At 42.3% G+C, this 25809-nt stretch overlaps 1 protein-coding gene across 19 annotated transcripts in view; it reads left to right on the top strand.

Annotated features, from left to right (window-relative positions):
- The window catches only part of tenm3 (teneurin transmembrane protein 3), a 484477-nt gene that overhangs the window by 165532 nt on the left and 293136 nt on the right, over nt 1-25809 (top strand). For all 19 annotated transcript variants that reach the window (XM_064335073.1, XM_064335078.1, XM_064335072.1 and 16 more), the window contains one exon: nt 19568-19668. The gene's annotated coding sequence lies outside the window, so the exon portion shown is untranslated. The remainder of the gene's footprint in view (nt 1-19567; nt 19669-25809) is intronic.

Here is a 25809-nt window from a genome sequence, read left to right as displayed (position 1 = left end):
CTTGTGCACTAAAAACATATCCTTTTTCGACATTAATCGTAATTACACAGACAAAAAGCAAGCTTGTAATAAAAAAACAAGTTTCCTCTTTGCTTGATAAAAAAAAACTGTTATTAAATTGATTTCTAGGTTGAATAGTGGAGCAAAAACAGCAGATGTTTGGAGCATCCTTGTCATCAAGTGTTTATATTGTTCAGCTCTGCTATACTTCTACTGAAGAACCAATTAGATTGTTGTACATACTTACACAGTGCACCTCCTGCTAACTCCCACATACTTCAGTTTTTTAAAAATCAATAATTTAAAAATAAATCTGGTATTCAATGAAACATAGTATATCAAATATAATCATATTATTTTCAATATGATTCCTTGAACATTAAAGCCACTCCAGACTCCAGAATATTTACATACAAGGTAATTTTTTGAACAGCAAGATTATTATTATTATTATTGTCGTTTTTATTATTATTATTATTGTTGTTATTATTATTATTATTATTATTATTATTATTATTTCCAGAATTTAAAGAGTAACACACAAGGGAGAGGTGTCTGATCAGAGAACACTGGATATTACTGGATCAATAAGCTTATCAATAATATTATCAATATAAATAAAATCTGGGTTATAATACATTGTTTTATTACATATTTTGCTTAATGGTTTAAAGCACAACATATCATTTAAGTGATCTGTAGCCTATTAAAGCTATGTTCACCTTCAACATTACATTTTGATGATGCTGTTAGTTTTATCAACCGGATAATTTCTTATTATCATTAATAACATGGGGCAATAAAAACATATTATGTTATGTTATGTTATTGTCGCCAATGTATTATTATTATTTTTTATCAGTAACTTTTCTGTATGATTAAAAAAAACAATTAAGTAATAGCCCATTGATTAGGGTAATATAAATAAGTTGAAGATTTAGCATGCGTTTTTGAGAACCACTGATTTTTCCCCATGTTTTTAATGGGGCACTTTGAGAACACCCCCTTTCCCAAACAGCCTTTATTGCATGTATTACTCTGTGCTAGCCCGCTCCAGAGGGGATTGTGCATGGTGCTGTTTGACAATGGGAAGCCCGATGAAGAAGGACCAAGCTTTGCAGGGTGATGCTAAGGGAGAGAATGTGGGTTTACATTGCCATAGCTGCACAATAGGATGCTACGCACAGCCCTGAGGACTCCACCCCTGACCCCCCCCCCCACCCCCCCTTCCCCCCCTTCCCCACCTTATGAATATAGCGTGCGCTTTGCCTACTGGATAAGTACCCAAAGATATCTTTTCTCTTGTCCCATAGCAACCATTCCATGTCGAGTGTTGGTTTTAATAGATGACAATTTATGTGAATAATTAGAAAAAGTCCCAGTGTTGAACAGATCCATCCCACCTCCCCCTATTATATTTGACCTATTTATGAGTATACTAAGTCTATAATAAGTATAAATAAGTATATAAGTAAAATTCTGTTATTATTATTATTATTATTATTATTATTATTATTAAGCATTTATGTTTTATTGAGGCTGTTATTTGTTGTGAGAGGGTTTCTGGTGGAACGTATTGAAATATTCAGTAGCCAATAAAGTAAATTAGAATTTTATTAGAGTGTTATATTAAATCACATCGTGTTAGCTGGGTAAGAATGATTTGTAATTGCTCTGTGAGGTACGTCATGTTTATAACATAACCACATCTATTTGTGCTGTGCCCCCACATAGTTCACCAAGAAGTCATTTGCCCCTGTGTATATAGTTTTTTTTTTTTCCCCTCTGTGTGCGGTATTCTTATAAGTCCCCGCTCATGCCTGGTAAAACAGAGAAACAAAGCCTTTATCCCCATCCACTTATACGTGTCCCTTAATATCAGAAACTAGAGAGCTAGATTGGATTTCAAAAGCTTTTTTTCCCCTGCTTTTTGGTCTAATATGACAGTCTGTTCCATGTGATTGCATCTCCCGTGACAGTCAGCAAGAGCAGAAAAAGTTGTGCGGAGGAAATTAGATTGCCTCTGCCTTTTTTTTCTTCCCCCCTTCCTTCCTGTTATCTTTCGGCTAAATAACTTATTATCCCACACTTAGAGCAGAGCAGAAAGCAGCTGGTGTGTAATCAATCCTTTTAAAAATCACAGCGTGCGCCCCGCTCCCCTCCAACAAGAGAAATGTGACATTAGGGCCGCGGATATCGTTACCTTGATAAATGACTGAAGGCCTAATGATTATGGGAATTGTCAACGGCTGATCATCAGTCTCAATTTATTCCGGATCAATGTTGGGAGTTTGCAGCCCGGACGGGGATCCCAGCCCCAGACGCACGCTGGCGCACTGGCTCTCTTCACCACCGCGCGCCTCGGTCTTCCGTCCAATGGCATTACGCCGCTGTCATGCGGGGTATCGTCTGCCGCTCTCGAGCGGAGCCGCTCGATGCCTCCCTGGCCTCAGGCACGTCACATTACTCAGGCGAGCGTCGGGGCGCTGCCTGCCTGTGTGCCCGCTTACCTCCACACCTGAGTGCACCCTTACCCGTGCACCAGTGTACCCGCTTACCTGCGCACTCAAGTACCTGCTTACCTGCGCACTCAAGTACCTGCTTACCTGCGCACCCAAGTACCAGCTTACCTGTGCACCCAAGTATCCACTTACCCATGCACCCGAGTACCTGCTTACCTGTGCACCCAAGTATCCACTTACCCATGCACCCGAGTACCTGCTTACCTGTGCACCCGAGTACCAGCTTACCTGTGCACCCGAGTATCCACTTACCCATGCACCCGAGTACCTGCTTACCTGTGCACCTGAGTACCAGCTTACCTGTGCACCCGAGTATCCACTTACCCATGCACCCGAGTACCTGCTTACCTGTGCACCTGAGTACCAGCTTACCTGTGCACCCGAGTATCCACTTACCCATGCACCCGAGTACCTGCTTACCTGTGCACCCGAGTACCTGCTTACCTGTGCACCCGAGTACCAGCTTACCTGTGCACCCGAGTATCCACTTACCCATGCACCCGAGTACCTGCTTACCTGTGCACCTGAGTACCAGCTTACCTGTGCACCCGAGTATCCACTTACCCATGCACCCGAGTACCTGCTTACCTGTGCACCCGAGTGCCCGCATACCTGCACACCCAAGTACCGGCTTGCACTCAAATCTGAGTACCCGCGCGCCGGAGTAGCCACTTACCCTCACCCCCTGGTATCTGATTTCCGTCACCGAGCACATTTTAATAACTGGACTGGGACAGCCACTTCTCGCCAGGTAAAAGGGTGCTTCCGCCAGACTCCCCAGGCTCCCCAATTTAAATATGAGCCTTAATTATTCTGCGCCTGCAGTTTTCCTGTCCGCACACTCTTCCAGCCGCACCCTGCATCATATTAAAGTCTTTTCTTTTCTTTTCTTTTTTTTCACTTTCTGTTTTTTAATATTCAGCCCCGAGTTCACAGAGCTGACATTAAGGAAACCTCCTGTGTGTGATGGTGGGGCGAAATAGATTAAAGCTGGGCGGCGTGGGGTGGGGAGGGCGAGTGGTGGTGGGGGGGGGGGGGTGGAGGCGCTGGGGGGGGTGGGCAGGTGCTGAGTCTGAAGCTATGGGCCCCTCTTGTTAGACAGCTGACCTCTCTCTTTCAGAAGCCAGGGTCAAAGCTCTCCCTCTAAATGGGTTTTGTCAGGCAGGTAGTTACGATCGCAGACGAGCCGGGAGGCTAAGCATCGCTGGTACAAAGTGAGCTCCCATCAGGCACCGGAGTGAGGAACGGTAGCGCTTGGAGAAATTGGGCGCCCAGCATGCACGCAACTCGCACTCCTCTCAGCTTCCTGACCCCAGAGGCCCCCGCCAGTACCCAGACCCACCCCCCGGCATCCCCATAATCCAGACCTCCCCAGCGACCAGACCTCCATTTCACCCCAGTGCCCAGACCCCACCAGCACCCAGACACCCCCCTACCCAGCACCCTAATCCCCCCTAGCACCCAGACCAGACCCCCCCAGCACCCAAACCCCCCTTAGCGCCCAGACACCAGACCCTGGAGCCCAGACCCCAGATCCCAGAGCCTGCCGCCTCTCAGCTCCTCTTATAGCAAAGCTGAACCTGGCTGCAAGCCGGTCGAGTGGAACTCAGCCATCTTTATTAGTCCCTTTTGGAATGAGGAACCACAGTTTTCATTTCCACACCCTGGCACACAGTGCCATAGCCACTGGCTACGGCCCTGCTGGCTCGTACCAGCCACAAATAAACAGCACGGCGAAGAAGAGTCTCTCTATTGTAACTTTGTTTCACAGTAACTTGCATAGATATATCCACATAGGTGCCGGAGCCAGTAGAAGCAGCCTTTATACACCGCAAGAGCTACAGGATCCGCGGGACTACAAAACCACCGACCATGAATCAATCCAAACGTGTCCTTAACTGACTTACAGATGAATGCAAGCCTTTGTGTCAGTTTGACAAGTTCATAATTGACTGAGATCAACACGGCAAACTGTATTGTGAAGCAAACACTTTCCTTAACTGCACTTTTAATTTAAAATTATAGTTTAAAGTCAAGTAAAGTGTAAAGTGCTTTAATGGAGAACAGGGATTAGTTAACTTCTCATGCGGAGAAAGAAAAAAACTTCACTGATGTAACTAATTGCCTAACATGAAACCTTTGATTTTCTGAACTAAGTATATCTGAGGACATGTCAAATAAAATTACTGTCGTATAACCGCGCCATTGTACATGTATAGTCTAACTAATATTTCATTTTATTGCTTTCAGTCAATGACTTATATGAATGAGGTATTGAATTTATATGGTTCTATTTGACATTTCTGTCAAAAATATGTTATTACTATAAGAATACTTACTTACATTTTCAACTAGATTTCTTGGACAGCTATGAATTGCATGGTGTGGCATATCATGTTGTCTTTTTATTGTTAATTTGTGGACATTCTCTATCACTGCGTATTAACAGTAGGTGTGTTGGGGTTGGATCAGGTCAGGAATTAGTGTGAGGTTAGGCACTGTGTTACTGTGTTCCACAAAGAGGCAAATGACCAAGAGCATAATCATGTTCAAAAAGGTACCAAAGATTGCATATAGAGTTGAGGGTTATGTGTTTGTTTGGCCAGAGTTGAGCATCTGGAGCCATCTTTTTGTTCAGCATTGGGAAGCCATAATTACTTACTTAAAAATGTACACTTAGTCCTAGATTAATGATGTGTAAAATGGTAGCGTTAATAATGATAATTCATCATTTATACAAGTTGACTTTTACAACTTACGCATATTTTCTAAACAAGATCATCAATTTTCCGTGTTCTTGATGCTCGTCTTGCGTGCTACAGCATGTCCTTTGCAGACTTTATTAAAATTATGAATTCAGAAAGGAAACACCTGAGGCTTCAAATTTTTTACGTTAACATATTTTTTGTCACTGTGACATTGTTTAAATTAAAATATGCCTGTTGACCCCATTAATGTCTTTCCTCTCTAATTATCCCGTGGGCTGAGGGTGTTTGCGTGAGGCATCGAGAAAATAAATCCTAATTAGGTGCGAGTCGGCTGTTCGTCGGACTTCAGGAGACCTGAATTAATGCAAATGGTTACGGGAGATTTGCAAATAATCAGGGGTCAGGGTCAGAAAGCAAACCTGCGCACAGCAAGCCTTAAACATGAGGCCTGTTCTCTGATCTACCCCGGAGACTTAAAAGCTAAAATGCTAATGGACGCCTCGCTTCTGTTTCGGCGCTGAGACATCACGCTCTGTCAATTCTTTTTCGTACAGAGCGTTGGCTTACAGCGTTTTTAGGAATCCCCTGAAGATCATTAAAAATAATAATGTTAGCGCAGAGCACAAAGAGTGCGATAGCTGTTATGCCTGACAGAACTTTTCTAAAATTCTCTATTTAATATTTGAACACAAGGTTGTTAAAAGGATGGGGTAGTAGGAGGCCAACAGTGCATCAGTGTATTCACCATGGTAGTGACACTCAGACCCATCTCCCCCATGTTGAACCAGTGAGTCACCCGTGAAACATCGAAGAAATAAATAAATAACAGGACTGGTGACACAGGGCACCGCAGTGCCAACTCACACTTTTCAATATCCTGCGAAATTATGCTTTGCTGTAGCTGCAATTTTTATGCGTTTATTTATTTATTTGTTTTACAAAAACACAAATTCCTTTTACGGTACATTTTCGTCTCTCATTCACGGAACAGCAGCAGAGCGAAATGCTATACACGTATTTTATTTTTATTTTTTTTCCCTGAGTGAAGCGGTAGTTCCGTCGCAGCGACACATGGCTTCGTGCGCTTGGCACAGACACCTTGCAGGGCTGCGTTGTGTTCTCCCTGGCTTTGAAACTCCTGCAGATCCCCTGGAGATTTAACTCAGTCGCAGAGACCTGGAGGCTGAGGAACAGTTGGGTATTTCAGTCTGTGCACAGCTTGACGCTACAGTCTTTTTCCCACTCTGCTTTCTCATTCAAATAGTTTATATTTTTGTTACTAGTAAACATTTTATTAATCAACACTACCATTGGGTTCATTATTTTTTTCTTGACATGCAGAAGGAGATGGAAAAATATCAAAAATAATATGCACTTAATATGTAAATATAGAACAGCAATGTCAAATAACTATTTTGTAAGCCTATTTAGTGTGCCATAAATGGGTAACCTAAGGTTCAAATATTATATTATTGCTTAAGGTGTAGTAAAATTAATCACCACTTTTATTTTTCTCATCGTATCTTGATCCCTATCAGCGTGGAAACTTAATTTAATGTGTCATCTTATCTATTAATGTTACTGTTCAGATGAGAGGAAAATCTAGTAGTATTAAAATAACTTTTTAGAAATTGTTTCACGGGAACAGTTTATTCTTATTTGTGCTTTCTCCTGAAAAAAGTATAACTTACAATATATATATTCCAGAACAATATGATCTATACTAATTCGTGGAAATATGTGAAATACATTTAAAAAAATAAATCATCTTAAGTAAATGTATTTTGTGCAAAGGATTTATTTCTATAAAAATGTGTGATGCCAAGCAAAATATTTCTAAGCTATATGAAATATCAAATCTTTATTTTTAACATAGTGATAAACAAAATCCTTTTTAAAGATGTTGGTTATGTGTTTTCCACTAGAAATATCTTGTTAGGCACAAGAAAAATAAGCAAAAAATTAAAGAAATAAAAACATTTTTAAAATAAAACCCATTTTTGGAACAAGGCCCTACTGAAAACATGGCTGCCTTTCATCGCAAAGACGTGACATCACTGTCATACCCTTTCAGAAACACACATAGCCGCCCTAGTGCACTTTGTCAAGAAGTTCAGCACCATCTATAATAGAAAAGTGAAAGACTCTTAGGATAAATGCACAGGCTAAGACTGGAGCAGGGGGCATCAAGAAAGACTAGCCCCAACATTGTCTTCCCATGAACTCAGCGCACTGTGAGTCCATTGTCTCTACTGCCCTGCACGGTATAATGTGACACTTGGGTGGTGTATATTTGCTAACTCACAAAACACTTAAAAACTCAATTACACAAGAAGGTTTTTGATGTTTGTTGTGTGGACTCGAAAGATCGGCTCCCCCTGAAATTATTAAAGCAGGAAATATGCGCGCACTCCGTCCCCCCCGACCCCCCCATTCTTATTGCTCATTCTAAGCCACACTTTAAGAACGAGAGCACTTATTAAGACAAGTTGCCTCCGTGGCGCCATGTGATTTGCATTACCGTGGCACCACGGACGATTTTATTTGGTCTAGACTGCCCGCCCGCGCGCGCATGTGTGTGTGTGTGTGTGTGTGCGCAAGCATATTTGTTTCTTCTTTTTATTTTTTTTTTATTTTGGAAAAACCTTTCAACTCGAAAGTACGAGCGTTCTTATTTGATGTCCTAATGCAGCCGCGCTTCATTTAAAATGACTATAGGAAACCCACCTCAATCAAGTAGCCTATTCATTATTCAGGAGGGGAGAGATCTCAGCACCGGGTCAGAAACTATCCTGCATAATTGAAAAGGAGATAAAGCAGTAACGGCTCCACGGTGGCACTTTGCGGCTATAAAACTGCTTTAGACGTCTCGGAGGGACGTAAGCAACTTGTGCATGTCTGTTTCCTGATGCTCGCCCATCTCGCAGCGCACACGCTTCACGGCGCCGCCGCCGCCGCCGCCGTAATTATAGAATCGCCCGAGCAGGGGAAAATAATAATAATAATAATAATAAATATGCTAACAAAGACAGCCGATGACATGCACGCTGTCCCCTGTTCTCCGGGTTCCTTAAATTGACTGGAGCATTTTTAAGGGGACCAATAGAAGTGAAATATTAAAAAAGTAAATGTAAAAAAATTTGTTCATTTCCATTAGGACATTTCTTTTATTTTTTTGTTGGTGAGGAAAGTTGTGTGTAAACTTTCCTCACCAACAAAAAATAAAAGAAATTTGTGAAATATTTCATAAGAAATTTAATTATTTTTTTTATAAGAATTTTTTTTGTTCAATTACAAATTATTGCAACATGTATTACTTTTCTGGATGAACAAATTCACACTCATCACCCAATTCTGGTCAAAGCCTTTGGTGAAACAGTACACCATGTATGCATCGTGTATTTCTGTATCATTCATGAAAATCTTACTAATGGCATTTATTTGATTTTTTTTCTTAAGATACAGAAATGCATCTTAAATGCAGAACTCAGTTGTTAATTTTTTTTTTTTTAATCAATGTATTCATTCCTATTTTAAAAAAGAAACTCTTATCAAAATGAATGGCTTATAACAATGATAGACATGGATTTTTAATAACATGCACTTAGTGGATTATTGGACTCAATCAGACAACTGAAAAACTGAGCTGGGGTCAATGCAGGGGTCAGGGATGCATTCAGTTTGTATGTATGTGTGTGAATGTGTGCATGCGTGTGCGTGCATGCATGCGTGCATGTGTGCATGCGTGCATGCCTGCGTGCGTGCATGTGTGCATGTGTGCATGCGTGTGGCTTTGAAAAGATTTTGCTAGCCCAGTCCCCAAAATCAGATTCCCTGACATACTGTATGCTGTCTTCTTTGAGTACTGGATTATATCTGATATTGTCATTGCCAATTCAGTATCTGGGGAGACAGCAAGCGCTTTGACAAAGTTCATGTAATGTCAGCATTGACTGCCGTAGTCAGACATCTGGATAGTGCAAACTACATTATACTAATATTTTTCACAAAGTATTTTTTTTTAGAAATGTAATTATGTTCGGTATGAAAAGTGTGTCATTTTAAATGTTCTACCTCCTTAATTGACAAAATTACTGTGGACAATTTACTGCCATTTCTAAAATTTCCTGTAAAATCTGTATTAAACGAGCGAACAGAATTATGTTTTTCGGTCTATTAATATACAACAATAATCACACTAATTACTCTTGTTCATTGAGTGTGACATTTATTGTCAGAAAGTGCATTAAGTTGTCAAAAATGGCCGTCGTGAGAATTAGGGTGTATTTATATTTTGGCTAATCCAACAACACGTAAAATATATGAGATAATAACCAGATATTTCTCTCATAAATGTATGACAGAAAGATAAATATATTGAAACGTACACTTTGTGAAGATAATTGTTTGGGGGGGTGGGGGGGGAGGGATTTTAATTGAGTTTAACGTTTAATCTCCAACAAAAATCCTGTGAATATCAGATATGTCATTAGTTATTTTTCACTTATGAGCATCTCCGCACTTTTACTAGTCCATGCTCTCCCAAATTGAGAGAGAGCATTGCAGTGATGGAAGAAGGACCTAGCAATATGGATTGGCATTCCAAATGGCAGAGGCAGAGACAAAAAAAAAACAGGACAAAAATAGGTTATATAAAAACATGGCTGCCTCCACACGTGTTTTGGTAACATGGTGTTCCGGGGTGGGTGAGGTGAAACATGGGGCATCCATTCAGCCGAAGTCATCGTGAGCGCAAATCCGAGCCGGCGGGGCCGTCGGAAAGCCGGTGAAAATGAGCGCCCCGTGCGATCTTAAAGACGCCATTACTCTGCCCAGCGGCTGCGTGCCGGAGGACGGCGTCTCTTTTGACCGCGCTCACAGTTCAGGACGTCCCCTTCACCCCGGCAACAGTGGAAGTTCAACTTAAATTATGCAGGGGCAGCACTTGGCGCCACGATCTCTCCTCTCCTGAATAATGAAGGAAGGCGCTTGATTGAGGCGGGTTTTCCGACAGACTTTTTTTATTATTTTTTTATTTTTTTCAAGCGAGCGCAAGCCGCATTAGCGCCACTTTTCAAGCTGAGAGGTTTTCAAAACTCGGAAATTAAAATGTCGTACAAATCATCGCAGCCCAAATATTTTGGTCGGAAAGTGAAAGCTCAACTTTCAAACTTTCCACCACTGTTTTGTTTGGTTTCGTTAAATTTTTTAAAGTGTTTGCCCTGTTTACTTCCTCTGGCTGTTGAATTTAAAGTATGCTATATTCTGGGATATTCACAGTGAAATAATTAATGTTAGGTTCAAAGTGCGGTCAAAAGTATAAGAAATGTGCTGTATGCATTATTTAAATCAAATCCTGTTGTCAACTAAAGTTATATTTCAGAGAAATGGAATGGGATTCTTCATTATTAGTATTTATACGCAACAATATGTATTGTAAGCATAGTATAAGTTTGTATTCTTACATATTAATTACTGTTTTTAAAATAAATCTTTCACCAATTCAATTCAATTTCACCATTCATAGGAGAGAATGACTTTGCTTTTAAAATGTGTATTAAACATAATAAATTTAAGTATGTGAAACAGTTCCATAAGCATAAAACCACAACATTACGGTGGTTAGTAAGCAATAACCTTTAAACTTTAAACCTACACCATAAACTTATCTTTTTTTTATCAGTTAATTTCTTTATTGAATATGATATATGTTTTTGTCTATGTCCTTTAATAGGTGATTAAAAATAGATAAAACGTACAGAGGTACAGAAATGAAATCCATTACCACCTGAAAATTTCATCAGAATGTTTACAGCGTTCGGAACGTTCGCAAATCAGGGCCGCACTGTTCTAATTCCCCACACAGCGGGACACTCCTAATTAAATATATATAAAAAAGGGCATTAAGGGAAAATAAGTCGGAGGAAGTCGGGCCCCATTTTAAGACCGGCGCGGTGAAGTTGACGTATGCTCTCTCCTGGCTTTTCAGAGCTTTTGTTGTAGCAGCAGCGCAGGGCTGCGCACGCGATCGTTTACCACTGAACAACAAGCGTGCGGTGAGGAGTCAAATGTCTATCAAACGGCATAATAGGTATTCTCTGAAGGGCGTTTTACCACGGCCACGCATCTACTCTCCTTTCAGCTCTGCATCTCCCCTGATTGATACAAATATATATTTTGTTTCCAGGGGAATTTATATCCTGTTACGAAACAAACGTGCTCAGACAATCGCCGAACACAGGCACATGCAGGCGCACAATAATTTAGCGAAACTGCCCTTCTGTTACAGCTCAGCACTTCCTCTCTCAGATATTACTGTACCATGCAATTCCCCCCATCAACATTAATTTAGTCATTAATTCACTGACAAGTGTTATAGTACTGTTCATCCATTGTTTATATTCAGCTAATTCCATGTGAACCAATAAAAATACATATAAATTTAATGCTAAATAAGTTTTAATAAAATTTTATAAAGATAGTGGATTTTTTTTCCAAGATTTTATGTGAGTATTGGCCTAAGCAGTAAGCTTATGGTATTGTTTTTTTTGGTTTTTTTGAAGCAGACAGTATGGGGCCCTGTGGAATCGTAAAAACGGAGACATATCTGTTGTGGCTTTTACCGGCTGCGTGTTCAGCCTCCTCCGCACACACTCCACGGGCTTTTGCTGCTCGTACCGCGGCGAAGGTGTAAAGTGCTCAACGCCGCTCTTTACACAAAGATAATGCGGAGTACACAGTCGCTGGCAGCTGTCGTCGGGCTGCCCAGCGTTCCGGCTCTGTCTTATCAGGTTTCGTTTTTACTTTTTTTGTGTACTTCTTGAGCGGTGTTGCCCTATATCTGTAATCATTGATATGCTTATGGAGTAACTTTCACCCAGGACAGGGGGGCTGCCACTATTTTAGTGACAATTAGTGATGACAAGTGTAAAATTATCTGATTGTGCCCATGTATCAAAAAAGGTTGTAATCTCCGAAGGGTTCCAACTGCTCTCTCTGCATAACCAAGGGGGGAAAATGCATTGTTGTTTCATTAATTAATGAATGAATCAGTCGGCCGAAATCTATTCTTTAGGCACAATTTTCTCAAATGCATTGGTACACGGCACTGGGCTCATTATGTTCTCCAGAGGGAGCTGAAAGGCATGAAAATGGAAAACCAATTGCATACGTCCCCAAAAACGATCCCCGTTAGAAGATGGCTGCGAGTGCGTCATAGAGAACAGTCCAAAAATATATATATTAACGTCTGAAAGATATGAAGACTCGCGCCAAGTCAGGATGTGGGCTCCTAATTTAGCAATAAAATGTATTAACTGTTACTAATGTCTTGATGGCTTGAGCCTTCCATCTATGTTCAAGCAGTGTTCATGTCCTGCTGCTCTAAAAGTAACTAATATAACTTTTAGGTTCTTTCTTGCTGTTGGTCCAGCGCCCTGCTTATGCCAGATATTTCTTTATTTATTTATTCCCCTACCTTGTCATGACACAGAGGAATATGCAAATATCCGTGTCTGGAGTGTATGACAGGGAGGCACCAGGGTCCTCGGCTGCTGGGACACATCAGTGCAGAGGCAGCAGTACATGTGCAGCGGGGCGTGACTCCTGCAGTCCCTCACACGCACACACACACACACACACACTCACACACACTCACACACACGCATACATGCACACATATGCGCTCACACACACGCAGACTGACACGTCCCTCACACCCCCCTTCCCCCCTCATATTTATACATGTATTAAAATCAGCCAAACACTTTGGAGGGTTAATATTTCTCCTCCAACCTTCCGCATCCCTAAGGGCCTGGAGAACGTCCTTCCTGCTTTTATGTGTCTCCAGAAATCAGCCTGACAGACTGGCTCAATCCAGTGGGGAGTTTCTGAAATGTGTTAACAAAGTTTTATCCACTTTCAGAATATCGCCTTGCCAAAGCCGCTCATGCCACCCTAAAGTATATCTGAAAAAGTAGATAGTAGAGTACATCATGGTTAAAAGTCACTTTTCTGTGTGTGTGTGTGTGTGTGTGTGTGTGCCTGTCTAGCAGTGTTTAATCTGCAGACCGTTGATTAATCCCTTAATCAACAGATTGTACCCTCCAACCTTTGCTCATTGGAATAAAGTGATGATTCAGTTTCTGCTGTGAGGGTATAGATTTTAATTGTCACTGAAATCCAATTGGCAAAGGATGTTTCCAAATCATTATGATATATATTCAAATGCATATCTGAGTGAGATATATGTATGTGAATTTAAATTGTTTGATTTGCCACTGCAAGATCAAGCAAATGTTTACACATGCAAAAATCAACGCTGTGTGTTTAGTTTTGCCATGGAGCAATAATATACTTTATTTTAATAAAATGTAAACTCAAGAACTCAGCTTTAATTTTTTTTAAAAAGTATGTGTTCTAATGTGTTAAGTGTATGTGTGAATATTTCCTATAATACTGTATGAAATGCAGCTGTTAATCTTCTATTCAATCTTTTTACATTATTATTAATAGTAGTAGCAGTTATAGAAGTAGTAGTAGTAGTAGTAGTAGAAGCAGTAGTAGTAATCTTGTAATACCACATTACAGAAGCATTAGCAAGATGTTATTTACATTTATGAATACCTAGAACTACTTAACCCACACCAGAGGGGGGAGAACAAGAACTGTCATCATCGCTCAAATCTGTTTTCTTCATCCAAACCCCAAGAACCTTCTTAGAAGCGTCTAATGCTTAAATGGGGTCAGAGGAAGGTTAAAAACCGCCACTTGAATATGTTCATAAATATTTGAATCGCAGACATTGAAAGACTTGCAGTGTTCAAGAAGGGATTTCCTTTGTACATTCGAGATTGCTTCAGCCTTAACAGAGTGGTTAGTTTACCCTGAGTATATCTTGGAGCCCATTCATATATTAATGAATATTCTTTTGCTAAAATAAGAAAATATTAATATATAAAAATTAAAAAAGGATAATTCCTAAAATAAATATTGGAGTCAGAATTTTAATGTTGATTATCAGTAATCAGAGTATGAAAAGTATTAATTATTTCCAGGTGGTGCCACTAAATGAACTGAAACACGTTCTTTGAGAATTAATCGCAAAAGAATCACGGTCATAGCGCAATGTCAAAGAAAGTTCAGCACTGTTTCACCTGTATACAGAAGTTGCGCTATGGTTAAATGTCCGTCCCTAAAGTATTTCAAGGTGAATTTGTAGGAGAATTGTTCCTGGGTCATTGTTCGCCCCCCTGAAATTCACTTCCAATCTCGCATGACTGGATGAGGGGGGCGATGTGCTTAAATCAACAGTAAACCCAGACGCGTTAAGGAAGCGATTAGTCATGGATTTTCAGACAATATGCTCAGCCCTCCCTTATAGATATCCCCTTCTATGGCGTTCACCTCTGTGTCTCCATCAACTGTCTTGCACGTAGTCAAACATTAACGTCACCCTGACAGCCCCAGAGCCAGGCTCTTTGCAGACAGAGCAACGACACGCATGTCCTTTTAAGCATTAGCATTCCAGGCAACACATTTGAAAAGCTCCGCTTTAAAAGTCGGGGAACATTTTGATGACTGTTGTAAAAGTAGCCGCCCCGCCCGCCCCCCCACAAACCCCCAAAAATACAATCCCCCCATGTTTATCATTCAAATGCACAAATAATGAAAATCAGCCATTGTTTCCTTTGACGGGATGACCATGACTGCCTGACCAATCAGATCATTGTCCTCCGGATTTTCTTCTCTTTGGCTCCTCTGCCTGACCAATCAGATCATTGTCCTCCGGATTTTCTCCTCTTCGGCTCCTCTGCCCGACCAATCAGGTTATTGTCCTCCGGATTTTCTCCTCTTCGGCTCCCCTGTCTGAAACAGTTCAACCCCCAAAAGCCAATCAGGGTCCCCTGATCGAGAGGAGATACCACAAAAGTCTAATAGTTTAATGAGGCGAACATAATTAAAATTAGAAAAGTACTGGCCCATGCTACAATAATTAAATATGTTTTAAAATAATATAAAGTAAGAAATGCATGAATGGTCTGGTGTAATATGCAGAAAATATGTCACTGGAGATGAATTCGTACCATAGGATATTGCCTCCAATGTTTTGCAAATGCTTCAGGCGCTACGTTTTGCCAAATAAATTTCAGCAAGCCATCATATTTTTAATAGGTTTCCATAGTCTTTGATGTCCCTCCCTGGAGGGGACTTCACAGTTGAAGTGGGCCGCTGGTCTTCTTTCTTCAATCCTCTACTTGAATATGTCAAATTAATAAAGGCAAAGAAACATTACAATTGTGCTTATTTTCAGAAGATGTGTTAATGTTTTTTTTGTCTTCGTGAATTTAATAAACGTGTTATTCTTGATAGTGTCATATTAACACGGTGCTAAACAGCAGGCTGAAAGCGTTAAGAGGGACGTTAAGAGCTGTGATTACAAATGTGTGTCACATCTCTCTGTCTCTCTCTCTCACCTTTTTCTGACAAACCCAGGAAAGGAGATTTTCATTAAAACACAAGCTCACCTCGTTAAGCTTCACCCTCCCAAGCTTATGTCTTGCCGGATACTGAGCGAGGTGAGGATTCAAGGAATAATAATAATAATCACGTCTGAACTGTAAACTGTCAAAAAATTATTTTCTCGTGTCAGGTTAAGTTGAAGTGAAATGCTTGTTGCCGGCAGGAGACATCTGAAACCTGGTGTGTTGGAACGTAATTGGCTGGGATTTTAATTTCACTCACTTTTGTTGTGCTGTTGGGGAGAACGTGGTGAAATAGTACTGTTGTGCCAAATTACAATGTAATTTTTGTATGCATAATTATTTATTGTTATGCAATAGTATCTATATAATATAGTAATATAGCATCAATAATATTCATCATCACCATCATCATCGTCATCATCATAGGCATCACAATTATCACTATATCATCTGTAATTATCATTATCATAATGGTAATAAATGTATAAAATCCCTTTACATGTAGCATTTCGGCTATAATCAATGTACATCCTCATTGTTCATGATTAGCACTGAATATGACTGTGTGCATTAGTACTAAGATAAGAGCACAGTAAATGACCTCATCCACTCTTTTTTACTCATTTTCACCGAGTGCTTATGGCCCCTTCTCTCTGGCACAAATGCTGAGATTCCTCTGCGGATTTGAATGTTCAGCTGCTTTGTTACAGCATCATCATACATCTTCATTTTCATTATAATCACCATCATCATCATCATTATCATAATTGTTTTTATATCATCACAACTGTATCTAATGTAACCTTTCATCCATAATTTGCAGCAATAATGAACTATTTAAGAAAAAGTGTTTGTGCTTCTTTTCTGTCTTTTTGCATTTGATAGCAATGACCAATGAATTTGCTCTTTGCTATTCTTTGACAATACCACCTCAGCTGGCACTGCTTTTATTGATAATGATGATAAATAACTAATCGATAAAATGCCATTACAGCTACTTAGCTATTGATTGCAGTAAAGGGCAGAGGATTATGCTGAAAATGTGCGTGTGTGTGTTTGTGTGTGTGCGCGCGTGTGTGTCCGTGCACCTGTGTACTGTCTATATACATGCATTCATACATATATACATGTACGATTTGTTGGAACTGTTAAGGAGCGGTATAAGAAGGGACCCATTGCATACTCCACTTTTTACTGGTTCTACCCACCATGATCTGCTCAGAATATCCCTCTCCCTATAATAACAGCATTCTAGAACTCTCTAAAGCTGAAACGTGCATCTACAATGCTCACATACAGATTTAAACCATCTGCCAGACCCTTTGTCTGTTGGGTAAATTTTTAAACAAGGCTACGATTAAAACATTTTTAAATCTAATTTGCTTAAATTTATTTTTATATGTATTTTACCATTTTTCTACATATTTAATGAAGCAGTTTGTCATTCCCTCTGACTTCTGCTCTCATGACATTATGTGAATATTTTTTGAGAAGTAATGCGTGTGATCATTATTCAATAGTAAAGGACAAAGCACATGGTGAATGAGCGTACTCTTCATTAACTTTGATCAGCCATTATACAGTTTAAAGTTCCATGAGATTTTTGTCATGACATCATGCCATTATGCAACAGCTGAACTGGGATCATTTTCCACGCGATGGCTCTGCTACCCCAATCAAAAATATATTTCCGGACCAAACGAGATAAATTATATTACTATTATTTTCTCTGCATTGCTTTTTTATTATAGTGCATAAGTGCGTAAAATGAAACAGTCCATATTAATAGCACCATAAAGTTCACTTAAAGTCAACGTGTAGTGCATGCATACAGTTCCTTTAAACACTGACTGAAGGAATACAGAATAAGAATAAGGGTACAGAACAAGAATAAGGACTCCAGCCATGGCAACATCTTTAGAAATAAAAATATATTATTATTATTATTATTATTATTATTATTATTATTATTATTATTGTGGTAGCAGTAGTATTGTAGTATTATTGAATGGACACATGGACGGTTATCTACAGTACTTTGCTATTGCGTTTACTAGCTTCCTGCTGTAATGAATAACCTTGCTCTCGTTTTTACTGCCTTTGCGAGGCATCGTGTCCTCACCCGTTTGAAGGCATCAGGAGCGACTGCCGCGTTGCAGCCGGTTGCCACAGAGACACACGACCCGTTCTTTGCCGCGTTTCCTCGCGCTCGCGGAGGTGAAATTGTATTCATCCCTTTCTTGTTTATAATCAGGGTGATGCGAAAGCATCTTTCATTATGTCCGGATAATAACATTACTCACTGGACGAGAATCCCTCGGAGAGACGGCGTGATTGATTCTGCAACATGTTTAAACAGACGATACCTGAGGGAGGAGAATAAATTGCGCGCGGGCTATTATTTGGGGTAGAGAATCGATACCATTGAAAATGAGTTTGGGTCATGTGTGTTTTCCATCACCACGTTCGCTGCGTAACCGGGCGTGTGCCCTCATGCCCTAATGTCTGCCACGGCATCGGACATACCAGGGACCGTGACCCCAGCCATTAAAAAGCAGCACCCACAGCATGGGAGAGGCGCATTGAAGTATGAATGAATGAATGAATGAATGAATGCATGAAACATTGCATTTATGTAGCTCTTTTCCAGACACTCAAAGTGCTGCACAGCGATGAGGGGGGAACTCACTTCACCCACCGCCAATGTGTAGCACCCATCTTGGTGATGCACGGCAGCCATTTTGCGCCAGCACGCTCACCACACATCAGCTGAGTTGATGAGAGGGAGAGAACAGTTTTTAGCCAGTTAAATCGGGGGATTATTAGGTAGAGAGTAGGGATTCTTACATGCTGCGGGTCCGTCTGGATGGTGTGCTGGTCTGCTGAATCAAGACTCGCTCCTGAAGCCGTGAGCTGTGTGTCGCTCCTGTAATAACAGTGACTGGTGGTGTGTGTGGATCAGCTCACTATGGCCACAGAGATCTGTGGGATACTCTTAAGACCTCCGGGCACACTTCATAAGCACGATGCGTGGTCAGCAGAACGATTTTCAAACGGGTGTGAAGTTTAAACACACACAAGTCATTTGGGTCAGTTAGCTCAGTCAGGTTTTGTTGCTGACGTCACAGACAACGTATGGAGAAGAAAAAAAAACCTCAGAGAACCACACTCACCACATTTTGTGTGAAGGTGTGCTATGGAAGCTTTACATGAAACATTTCCTTTTCAAATATTTACTGACTTTGAACTATTGCAGAAACTAAAAAAAGATTAATTCCAAGCAATTTTGATAATATCGTAATCTAAAATGTGCCAAAGTGACCCTAAAAAAAATATGCTCTTCACAAAATATGTTCTGCTTTTTTTGGCAATTAATTAAAGAAAATATGCAGAAATACGAAGAATTTTAAACCATCTGTGATACCATCTACTGCTTAATTGATATTACGAAGTTCAGTCACTGGTGTGATCCTAAAGTAGGCAAGAGTTTACTGATTACTCTTTTTTTCCTAAACAGAACGCACCTGTTCTACTTTGTGCATTCTGTTTTTTGTGATGTTTTGAGAGCTTTGACTCCCCATGGATGATCTGGCTTCCACGGGTGCGGAGTGATTGCCAAAACTATCAAACTGTGCCTCCCAGGGTAACTGAGCCCTCTGCAATAAACTCACCAAATGTCCTCATTTTATCTCGTTGAGTTAAAAATCTGTTTAATGCTTTAGAACTGTTTTGAAATGAAAAAAAAAAACAACACAGCCATTATATGCAGACAGAAGAAGTTGGTAGATTGTTCTTGCTGTAATGTGCATAACCCCCCCCCTCCCTCTCCTCCCCTCCCCCTTTGTGTGTACAGGAACCCGTCCAAACGTGCACAAATTCAGGGACCCATCCTTGCGGGGACCGCTGAAGACTTCATAAAATGAGCAGAAGCAAGCAGAGGGGAAACCCCAGAAGGTATGAGATGTTTATAGCACCAATGAAACAAGTCCCACACTGCTCGTGGAGCTAAAATATTCTGCCGGTTATTTCTGTGTTGTCTCTCCAGACCCTATTACCCGGGTCCAAACACAAAGTGTTGTACATGTTAAACTCTTCCAGACCTAACGTGGCAACTAGTATAAATATGTATGTGCATGTATGTATCAGTGTTTCAGCTGTCAATTACCAGCACCAATTTTTACAGTGTGTGCATAAGTACTGTAGCATTACAATAAATTGGGAGCAGACTTTAAGCATGGGTTATCCAAATCTGCAATTTATCAGGGGCCGAGCTGTCAAGAGGGAGGTGTATATACTGTAAAACAGTGGTTTAAAATAGCACTTTATCAGACAAGCTGTTCCCGGCTCAAGCAGTTAAGCACGCTCAAAACTCCCGGAGTGCCACTTTTTGTCCGTGTATGTGTGTTTTAATTTCCTGTAAATCAATGGGATGTCCGGTATTAACGACAGGACGATTGCAGGCACGGACTGCAATCAGAAACATAATGGCCGCAACATTCGCTATATCGGCGTTTTCATTGAGGGAATTCCCTCCGATGCCGACGCACTGTATCGCTATTTAGTGTTTTCGAGGCCTTGCAGTGGACAATAGTCCCTATAAATAAGTATCTGGTAGCGCAGAGAGTTTTTAATGCTCAATGGCAGGCCCCGCTACGTTCAGGAGTGTGCGTCCGCATAAATAGTCTCTTTTAAAGGGGAGCCTGATGCATCGCATTACCTTCAGAATGAGGCCTCTCCAAATGGCCCTGCATTACAATCGCCGTCCTCTACGCCTCTCAAGCCCTTTAATTCATTTATAAAACAGTGTATCTCACACCGCGCGCGGGTTTGAGTACACAGTCGGCGTCGCCCCACCGCGGGGCGACGGCTTGTTTGCTCTGCACTGGAGATAGGCCGCGTCTCGTTTTTTTTTTTTGTTGTTTTTTTTTTCTTTTTTCCGGGGCGAGGGAAACGAGGGGACCGCTGTTTGAACACGGGCCGATTATGCTGTGAAATAGAGTCAACCCAAACGGCAAACGGCCTCTGGATAGGGGTGTGCGCAGAGGAAGGCCGCGCTCCTCTATGAAGCCACGCGGGACTTGCATTATGTATGCGGCGACGAGGTCGGGATCAAATCTCTCCGGCTGCCTCCTGTCTCCTGTTTCCCAGGCCTGGTCTGAATTATGGCTAAGGCTCTCGTGTATAGCTACCTAAGCCAACCGATACGGGAAGTAGTCCTCGCTTTTTTTAAAAATATTGTCACTTTAAACATTTTTATTTGCTGCCGTTGATAGAAGACGCAGTCTCGAAAGAAAAATCTATTTAAGAAATGAAAGATTTGAAGATGAACATGCACCATTCAGCCGATTACTGTTTGGCTACGGTCAAGTGTTGCCTCTACTGTGTCAGGCTTGGTGTTCAATAGAACATCTTCAAGGTCTCTGCTACAAGGTGCTGTGTGTGTGTGTGTGTGTGTGTGCGTGTCTGTGTGTGAGAGAGATAGGATATTACTACTTAAGATTATTTAGTATGACAATAGATTAGTATCACTAATTTTACAGTTCCAGTGCCGAATACAATGATCAACATGTACGAGTGGACAGGAACTCTAATCTTTTCTACAGGAACTCTTTTTCTAGATAAAAAGCTACTATGGATCACAGGCCCCTGTCTTTCAAGTGGCGTGAGAATCTCTTTGAGAGCGGAAAGTGCGCCGTGGAAAACGCTTTATCGAGTTGACAGCGCGCGTGTGTATAAATAGGGTATAAGCAGCCTTGTACATGGATCCACTAGGTCTTTAAAAGCCTCTAAAAAGTCTATACGTTCCCAGTTTTGTGCTGCTGGGGTTAATTGCTGGGCGTAAATCAGACCCCCTGACGAATGCAGCATTAGGCTTGCGGAACCAGTCACCCGTGCGCAATTAATGGCAATTAATGTTATACTTTTATGAGGCCTGCTGCTTGCATTACAAAGGAGTAATTGCCTGCGGGGCTTTTAAGTTCCTGTCTTTTATGGCTGCCCTGTAGTTTTGAGGGATGCCCAAAAAAACGTTTCACCAAGAAAAGTATGTTACTTGAATCCGCTCATCACCACGGCCTCTTCCTGAGCCACAGATTTCTGTGCTTCTTGTTACACAACATCAATCATATGTTAATGATGTGTGAGTGTGTGTGTCTGTGTATATGCTGTATATGTACTGTAGATGTAGATATGACACTTAATTCTCTTTAGTCTGTATTTAGTCCTGTGCCTACTGCGATGAAGATGCATTTCCTCTTCTTGCAGTGCCACCATGTTTCAGCTTTTGTTCTGTTGCTCATCTCAAGTGCAAATGTACCATTTTTACTTTTAACGGCCTCTCCCAGCAATGCAAGGCCCACACCGGGGCCTGATGGGATATGAAGGGGCTGAGAGAGAGAGAGAGAGCGAGAGAGAGATAGAGAGAGAGAAAGAGAGATAACTGGGGCACCCACCAACACTTTCTTCCAGCGCAGTCAGCATGCGTGCAGGATGTGCGTATGCTTGAGTGTTCCAGGTCATCAGCTTTTGTGTTCCTGCATTCTTCTGTGTCTGCTCATTTGTGTGTGTGCGCGTGTGTGTGTGTGCGCGTGTGTGTGCGCGCGTGTGTGTGTGTGTGCTTGTGTGTGTGTACGTAGGTGTGTGCGCGTGTGGGTGCTGTGATGTGTGTGTGTGTGTGTGTGTGTGTGTGCGTGTTCTGTGTGCTCTGTGTGTGCGTCTGTGTGGTGTCCGCACTGGAAGGGTTCGCCACCTGCTCACAGCGTGTCTGGCACCCTGCATTAGACACGCCCAGGGACCTCTCTCTCTCTCTCTCGCGCACTCTCTCTTGCACGCGGCGACGGGGACATTTCCAATCACAGGAAACCGCGGGCTACGTTGGGCGGAGTGGGGGGGGGGGGGGGGTTGTGGGGTAAGCGTCGGCTCGCCGCGGCGGCGCGCTACTGAGCGAGGTTAAGGTGCGGAATGCGCCTCCTTAAAAAGCTCCGCTCAGCCCCCCCTCCCCGGCACGCTTTTATAAATGAAACCCCCTCGCAGGAGGACACACCGCCTTTAATCAGCCAGCCCTGGGTCTCGCGCAGGGACCTGATGGTTCTTACTGCAGGTTTAGTGGTTGGGAGGTCCCTCAGGGGAACATCGAGCCGCTTGTGCCTTCGCTACTGATTTAGCGGCTAAAGGAGGGGGCTTGGCTGGTTCGAGTCTCCCTAAATCTTCTCGTCTCTCCTTTTTTGTTTAAGCTCCTCTGACTGAAAGTTAACATCCGTCTCCCTTGAGCCGAATCGTTCGGAAGGAATTGTTAATTGTGCTCCAGTTTGTGATTTAAATTAGTCATTAAATGTACAGTAAGACGTTATTCTTATTAATTAAAGGTTGGAATTATGTGTAGGCTTATTTCCGATGAAGAAATAAAACTGATGATTTACTAGGGGGACGGAAATATGCTGTGGTTTTATTTTATAAGTTGAGAATTGGACATATCGATTTGGGCTTTGTAAACATTAATGTTTTTATTGGATTCATTAAATGACTTTCATGTAACAGCCACAATTATCCAGAGAACAACATCCTTACAAAATGTATATTGCTTATCAATGACATTTAAAGTGGTTATTTTTCCTTTGAATTAAAGGAAATAAAATGCTTTTTTGTTTTTGTTTCAGCATAATAGAAAAAAAAACATATTGTAGGTCACAGTTTGGCTAGTAAGGCTAACGAGGCTACTTCAAAGCACCTTTTTGCCAATGACACAAATGAAAATAATGTTATCCCATTAAGCAATAAAGCACTACTTTAGTTCCGTTTCAATGCGGGGGGGGGGGGGCTGGCCGATCGCCTTCGGCCCATGCGGCATTTTGATTTTTAGGTTTGCCCGTTGAGCGAGGCGGGTTTCCCCTCCCCTGCGTTTCGCCAGAGCCGCCGGGGCTGAAGGGGCCCCTCGGCGGCGGGCGTCACCGCCCCCGGCAGCGCCTCTTCATCCCGTCACTCTCCAGCCAGGCCAGCCCGTGTTTGTTCACTTTTTTTCGGGTGGGGGAGGGGGTGGGGGTTGGGGGGTGGGGGTGTGGTTTTGTTTTGGTTTCGTCTCGCGGGCGCACGGCGTCTGGGGCTCACGTTGTGCGGCGGACGTGACTTAGGGATCCCCTAATGCGCGCTCCTCAAATTCGCTGGTAATAGAAACCAGATCCAGGAGGAGGTAAAGTAAATATCTGGCGGAACGAGGGGTAAAACAGCTGCGGACGAAAATGCTTTTGGGCCGAGAGACTGACACCGTGAAGCTGGCATCCAGACTCTGACATCCTGACTCTGTCTCTGCTTGCCATTAACCGTGAAGCAGTGCGGGTAGAATACAGTAAAATATGTAACATTTGTGCTCTCCATTACTTCTGTGGGTGAGCAGTTATATAGATTTCTCTATGGCTGAGACCTGTCATTATGTGAAACTACTGTATGTATTCCTTTAACAGAAAGTGTTTATCATATGTTGCAGTGAAAATATTTTATATATTTTATAAAAATATTCTGTATTTTATTGAACATCCCTCGTAGTGTAGAATATTATTAATACATTTAGTTAAGACAATTGTGGGCATTGTATGAATGGATAGCCTGTTCTCGTCATTCTATAACAGTATGCTATGCTATGTTATGTTATGTTTTTTATGGTTTGTGAGTTTAAGACTCATGTATGAATGAATGAACTTTATTTATATAGCATGAAAGATGCTATATAAAAAAAGTTCGTTCATTCATTCATTCATTCATGTCCTCTACAGATGACAAAAATGAATTGCTGGGTCTTAGGTGAATATGGAGAGAGAATCAAAAAGAAGAAACGGTAAAATAGTTTGAAACTGAAGAATCATGAGCAAGAGAAAAAGGAGGACAGAACCATGTGAGAAAGAGAGAAAGAGGCAGACAGAGGGAGAAAATTCAAGGAGGGGGAAGAAACAGCAGGAGAAGGAGCAGTGAGAAATCGTACACGGGAGATGGATGGAGCGAGAGATAGTGAGTGCGAGAGATAGAGACAAGAGTGTGGATAGAGAGATGGAGAGAGCCTGACAGCAGATGGATTCAGAGAAGCCTGGGTGGCAGACGCCAGGGTGAGGCGTGTGGAGACGTTCCATTAGGGACAGCACATGCTCCACAGCAGGGCCTACAGAGCAGCACCAGGGAGAGAGAGGGAGAGGGAGAGAGAGAGAGAGACAGGGAGAGAGAGAGAGAGAGAGAGAAAGGGAGAGAGAGAGAGAGACGGGAGAGGAGAGGAGGGGAGAGGAGAGAGAGAGAGAGAAGAGAGAGGGAGAGAGAGAGAGAGAGAGAGAGAGAGAGAGAGAGGGAGAGAGAGAGAGAGAGAGAGAGAGGGAGAGAGAGAGAGAGGGAGAGAGAGAGAGAGAGTGTACAGACAGATACAGAGAGAGCTGTAAAACCACGTATCCCCCCCACTCACACACACACACACACATCCTCCTGCAGACACATATACACTCACACGCCCACACACACACGTATGCATGCATACACACCAGCATGCACACACATACACACACTCAGACATATGCGCACACTCACACGCACACACACTCACACACACACACACACACACACACACGCACACACCCTCACTCCCATGTCGTTCTTGTCACCCCAGCTTTATCGCCGGTGCCATATGCAGGCTCGGTTTTTTTTTTTTTTTTTTCTGCGCACCTGCCGTCCTGCCATAGGCAAACAGTCCTAATTCCTCCCGGTGTGCGTCTCCATATGCCGCAGAAATTGACTGCGCTCGCTCCGCAGCCCAAAAGGGCCGGGGGGGGGGGAGAGCCTGCACAGGCCTGTCCGCGCCATTAACCCGGCAAAGTGAATCACCGCATGCACCAGCAGACTTTAGTTTAGGGCGCCGGACGGGGAGCCGCGCCCAAAGCCGCCCGCTCGCCCGCCCGCCCGCCCGCTCGTCTGAATCCAGACGCAGTCTCTACGAGCCAAAGAGCGACACACGGTGCGGTGCCCGCATCCACGACTATATCAGACAGCCCCCTCCCCCCCCCCCCCCCCCCCCGCCCCGTTCCAGACTGCCCGGGAGCGGTCCGGTTGGAGGCGGTAGAGAACGCC

Source organism: Anguilla rostrata, chromosome 5 (assembly GCF_018555375.3).
Source record: "Anguilla rostrata isolate EN2019 chromosome 5, ASM1855537v3, whole genome shotgun sequence".
NCBI classification, from domain to species: domain Eukaryota; kingdom Metazoa; phylum Chordata; class Actinopteri; order Anguilliformes; family Anguillidae; genus Anguilla; species Anguilla rostrata.
Note: the sequence above shows the minus strand (reverse complement) of the source record. Positions and strands in the feature narration are given on the sequence as shown.